Raw genomic sequence first — 6000 nt, 5'->3', positions numbered from 1 at the left:
AAGCCTTGCTGCTCCGCCTTTCCCCGGACAGGGACAGGCTGTACAGAGTGGCCTCGCCGGGACCACAGTAGCTCTCTGCTGGTCGTCATGGTAACACCCAACCTCCAGCTTTTTAGGTTGGACCCAAGTTGTGCAGCCCTCAAATATTTTTGGGGGCATCGCGGTAAAGCTCATTGGTTTGTGTTTTGTAAGGAAAGTGGGCAAGGGGGATCGATAATGTCAGTAGCCTATAGTATGTTTTTAAGGTAATAATGTGCACTAAACTTTGGCTACAGGTGTATGTGGCTGTACATGCTGTATGTTTGATGGACAGTTGAAGTCGGAAGTTTACATACACCTTAGCCAAATACATTTAAACTCAGTTTTTCACAATTCCTGACATTTAATCCTAGGAAAAATTATCTGTCTTAGGTCAGTTAGGATCACCACTTTATTTTAAGAATGTGACATGTCAGAATAATAGTAGAGAGAATGATTTATTTCAGCTTTTATTTCTTTCATCACATTCCCAGTGGGTCAGAAGTTTACATACACTCAATTAGTATTTGGTAGCGTTGCCTTTCAAATGTTTAAATTGGGTCAAACGTTTTGGATAGCCTTCCACAAGCTTCCCACAATAAGTTGGGTGAATTTTGGCCCATTCCTCCTGACAGAGCTGGTGTAACGGAGTCAGGTTTGTAGGCCTCCTTACTCGCACACGCTTTTTCAGTTCTGCCCACAAATGTTCTATAGGATTGAGGTCAGGGCTTTGTGATGGCCACTCCAATACCTTGACTTTGTTGTCCTTAAGCCATTTTGCCACAACTTTGGAAGTATGCTTGGGGTCGTTGTCCATTTGGAAGACCCATTTGCGACCAAGATTTAACTTCCTGACTGATGTCTTGAGATGTTGCTTCAATATTTACATTGACATTTTAGTCATTTAGCAGACGCTCTTATCCAGAGCGACTTACAGTTAGTGAGTGCATACATTTTTTTTCTTCATACTGGTCCCCCGTGGGAAACGAACCCACAACCCTGCCGTTGCAAACGCCATGCTCTACCAACTGAGCTACACGGAACTATATATCCACATAGTTTTCCTTCCTCATGATGCCATCTATTTTGTGAAGTGCAGACCCTCCTGCAGCAAGCACCCCCACAGCATGATGCTGCCACCCCCGTGCTTCACGGTTGGGATGGTGTTCTTCGGCTTGCAAGCAATCCCCTTTTTCCTCCAAACGTAACAATGGTCATTATGGCCAAACAGTTCTATTTTTGTTTCATCAGACCAGAGGACATTTCATCAAGAAGTACGATTTTTGTCCAGTTGCAAACTGTAGTCTGGCTTTTTAATGGAGGTTTTGGAGCAGTGGCTTCTTCCTTGCTGAGCGGCCTTTCAGGTTATGTTGATATAGGACTCGTTTTACTGTGGATATAGATACTTTTGTATCTGTTTCCTCCAGCGTCTTCACAGGGTCCTTTGCTGTTGTTCTGGGATTGATTTGCTCTTTTCGCACCAAAGTACGTTCATTTCTAGGAGACAGAACGCGTCTCCTTCCTGAGCGGTATGATGGCTGCGTGGTCCCATGGTGTTTATACTTGTGTGCTATTGTTTGTACAGATGAACGTGGTACCGTCAGGCGTTTGGAAATTGCTCCCAAGGATGAACCAGACTTGTGGAGGTCTACGATTTTCATTTCTGAGGTCATGGCTGATTTCTTTTGATTTTCCCATGATGTCAAGCAAAGAGGCACTGAGTTTGAAGGTAGGCCTTGAAATACATCCACAGGTACACTTCCAATTGACTCAAATTATGTCAATTAGCCTATCAGAAGCTTCTAAAGCCATGACATCATTTTCTGGAATTTTACTGTTTAAAGGCACAGTCAATTTAGTGTATGTAAACTTCTGACCCACTGGAATTGTGATACAGTGAATTATAAGTGAAATAATCTGTGTGTAAACAATTGTTGGAAAATTTACTTGTGTCATGCACAATGTAGATGTCCTAACAGACTTGCCAAAACTATAGTTTGTTAACAAGACATTTGTGGAGTGGTGGAAAAACAAGTTTTAATGACTCCAACCTAAATGTATGTAAACCTCCGACTTCAACTGTATGTGTACTTGCATTTGTATGTGCAATGCACACGGGTGTCCCCCCATCCCACCCACCCATCAGCGAGCCTCATATCAGCCCCTCTCAGGGTCCCTGCGGGCGTCAGTGAGACAGCAGAGAGACAGATGTCTGTAACCCAAAGCCAAGTGAATTACTCCAGTGTGAGATAGACTGAGCTGCCAGCGGGGCCTAGCTGCCACAGGCCTGCCTGCACTGGGAGCCAAGGGGGAAGGGAGCCAGCACTGGGCCGGGCCAGACCAGGCCTACCTGGCATTCCTTAGCAGGAAAAGAGCAGCACGACAGCCTGATCTATGAGATGAGATGAGCGCTGGCTGGGCTGGAGTGTTGGCAGTGTGAAGCAGCCAGCCAGGCTGAGGCCCCACATACTGCAGATCTGGATGATGAGCTGACAAATGGGTGCTCCCAGCCAATGGATGCTGGCAATGCCAGCACTGGTGTCTTATGTGTGGGCCATTTTTCTGGATGGCTGGAGGATTACGTTTAAACAAAGAATGAGTCATGAGTCATGGAGGTGATTAGACTATTTTTTATCAAGAAAGGGTGCACACACAAACACACACAAACTATTTTGTAATTCAGAAAGATGGGTCAGGATTTAAGAAAAAAAATCCTACCAGTAAATACAGTTCAGACTATTTTTGGAAGAATGTTTTAAGATACAATTTAGATTGCTATTTGAGGTTTATTACCTCAACAAAGAGAAGGAGTACCAAAACTAATGATAAATCTAGACTTGACCCACAGGCATGAACCATTCCTCCTCCTGCGGATTGGTTGCTGTATTGTACCAGTTCTCCATGTAAGCTCCCTTCTGTTCCTCATCTCATCTGCCTCTCATCTTCTACAAAATGTAGTTATTTTATTTTGGGTTGGAACAATGACCTTGTCTCTTTTCAGAGCGGGCTGTTTTTGTAGCAGAGATTAAATCCCTATCCAGCGTTTCCCCTCACAATGCCCCAGCGCTCCCCAATCTGCTGTCTGTAGCCAGGCCGCTCTCCAAGGTAATTCGTTTAATGTTTCTACAAAGAAGAACCACATGACCTCAGTGCGTCCACATAAAGGCAGGCCTGGCGCTGTGGTGCTCTCCTCTATGGCGCTCTGTGGTGTCCTCTCTCCCGCTCCCTCCGCCACAGAACTGAAGAGGTCTCCAGCAGGCAGGCGCTCTGCTGCACCATCACTCCGGCTAATTGGATTTGATATTGAAATATGACCACCAGCCACATTGCCGGAGAACACACACACACCAATCCTCCCTTCCGCTACAATCCACTGTTTCCTTTTTGCCTCTACACCATGGTACATGGAGTAGTTTGTGTGTGAGTGATTGTTAGTGTGTAGGTGTATTTGTGACACATGGTCAGTGTTTAGATATCTAAATCTATGGGTTTAGGTGTGTCATTCCCCTCCTGGTCTGTACAGCATTCTGCTCTATTCAGTGACAACACAGTGATGTTATTTTGGAGCCCTCCCCACTGTTGGATGTGAAAGAGACAGTCCTGACCCCACAGACATTATATTACAAGGCCGTCAGAAATCACACAAACTGTGTCATCTATTATTCATCTGGCCCTATTGGAAGAGGCAGCTGCCTTGGCTGTGTGAATCCTAATAATCACCCTGTATGGACACTGAGCAGCGGGCTGGCTGGCTGCAGTCTACTCCATTGCCAGAGGGAATGCACACTCACTGTGTGTGGTGAGGACATGACATGAGGGAGGAGAATACTCTTGACTGACAACTTCCCACTATATAAGTAGCACTCCATATATCAAGAGAATTGGATATGTGAACTTCCCTGACATCCAATGTGTCATTCATTCCCAACCATGTGGTCCTCTGTAGTTCAGTTGGTAGAGCGTGGCGCTTGCAACGTCAGGGTAGTGGGTCGCTTTGGATAAAAGTGTCTGCTAAATGGCATATTTATTATATAGATTATGATATGGCTGTAGCAGAGGTGTCTGAGTGGACTTCCTCTGCTTCCACATATCCTGTTGGGTTTCTGACTGGAGACTTTATCTTTATATAAGTGTTATTCTCTCTCATAAACAAGCACTAGGGTTTGATGGGCCGTTCACTCCTAGTAAATGTGTGTGGTGTGGTGTTTAGGTGGCAGGAGCCTCTAATAGAATGAAACGCAGCTTCCCCGCTGGACAGAATCAATAGCTTTAGCGCGGTGGCCTTACTACCTTCCCCTAAGACACACATACACAGAGAGATCCATCTCCAGGCAGCAATCAATAGCCAGAATCTGTTCCTGCACATGGCCTGTCATGTGAGCCAGCCTTTTAGGTGGCATTGTGGGGAACATGCAGTGTAGAAGCAGGGAGAGGGAGAGGTTTCATCTTCTCAGTGAAACACACAGAGCCCAGTTTAACCTAGGGCTGCTACCAACCTCAGAGCCCTGCCTCAAATAGCCAACCATCTACCAGCTCTGTAGCTCAGCCTTTACACACTCATGAACACTTAATATATGTGGGACTCTTGCGATTTGATATTGGCCTACTGCTTTGTGTAGTGAATTTGTCTAGTGTTTTTCTTGTCCCCGGTGGCCATGCATGTTTAATTAGGGTTGTGGTAGTATTGAGTGTTGTATTCTCTCTACCTTCTGAATAAGGCTTTGTTTCTCTCTCTCATTGTCCCTACATGGATAACAATGTGTTCTTTAGTACAAGAAGACTCTTTACCTAGTCAAGAGGAAAGCATATTTTTGAGTCTTTGAAAGGAGGTTATGAATGGGAGATGCCATGTTAGTGTACTGTAGCTGAACATGTATTATTTAGCATTGCTGATAGGCTGTTATTTGCCAGCTAGTGTGCCATAACACTCACCAGTCTCCTGCAGCCCATGAACTGAGTGCTTGGCTTGGCACAGTGAGAAGGGTGAGCTGAGCCAACTTCCCTCTTTCATAAGTCTCTTGTGAGAAGTGATGTGTACAGCCCTAACTCTCCTCTTTGTAAATTTACATTTACATTTTAGTCATTTAGCAGACGCTCTTATCCAGAGCGACTTACAGTTAGTGAGTGCATACATTATTTGTTGACATTTTTCATACTGGCCCCCCGTGGGAATCGAACCCACAACCCTGGCGTTGCAAACGCCATGCTGTACCAACTGAGCTACATCCCTGCCGGCCATTCCTTACCCTGGACGACGCTTGGCCAATTGTGCACCGCCCCATGGATTCGAACCAGGATCTAGCACTATGATGCAGTGCCTTAGACCACTGCGCCACTCGGGAGTTTGTCTTTGAATTAGAGGCTCTGTGACATTGTGTGGAAGAGCAACCTGCTTCCATTAGGTTAGGGTCTTGTTCTGTGTCCAGTCCAGCTCTGTCACAGTCCTGTCCAGCTCTTGTCACAGTCCAGCTCTAAGCTCTGTCACAGTCCAGCTCTCAGGGACGTCCATTCCCAATGACCACCCTGACCCATCAGGACCTCAGAAGTCTGTGGCAGGGTGGATTGCTAGACAGGGTGTAGGTGGGTGGGGTTGTCAGAGGCAGTTGGGTTGGAGACTGTTGTTGGGTGAAGCAGAGCTTGGGTGGAGTTAGGGTTTGAGTTTGGTGGGGGCCGGGGAGTGGATGAAAGGGGGGCTATGGTTGGGGTTTATGACATTTTGGGAAGGAGGGAGTTTCCTCTACTGAATGTTTTAACCTAATCCCATTATCAGTGTAGCGCACTGCCTTCCCCTCAACCCCTCCACTCCTCCGCCCTCAACCCGCCCCCACACCTCTTCAGCTGACCAGCTGTTCCTGGGGCTCACGACAATGTCTGATGTGTTCACATCACTGAGTCCCCCCACTCAACCCACACACCACCACCACTCCATGGCCGCTCCACTCGGAGCAGCAGACAGCTCTGCCGCTGGGGCCTAGAAGGGCC

At 46.5% G+C, this 6000-nt stretch overlaps 1 protein-coding gene across 5 annotated transcripts in view; it reads left to right on the top strand.

The window, feature by feature from the left end:
• Positions 1-6000, top strand: part of LOC121545013 (ral GTPase-activating protein subunit alpha-2) — a 142721-nt gene that overhangs the window by 108444 nt on the left and 28277 nt on the right. The gene's annotated exons all lie outside the window — the stretch shown is intronic.

Source organism: Coregonus clupeaformis, chromosome 29, assembly GCF_020615455.1.
Source record: "Coregonus clupeaformis isolate EN_2021a chromosome 29, ASM2061545v1, whole genome shotgun sequence".
NCBI lineage: Eukaryota > Metazoa > Chordata > Actinopteri > Salmoniformes > Salmonidae > Coregonus > Coregonus clupeaformis.
Note: the sequence above shows the minus strand (reverse complement) of the source record. Positions and strands in the feature narration are given on the sequence as shown.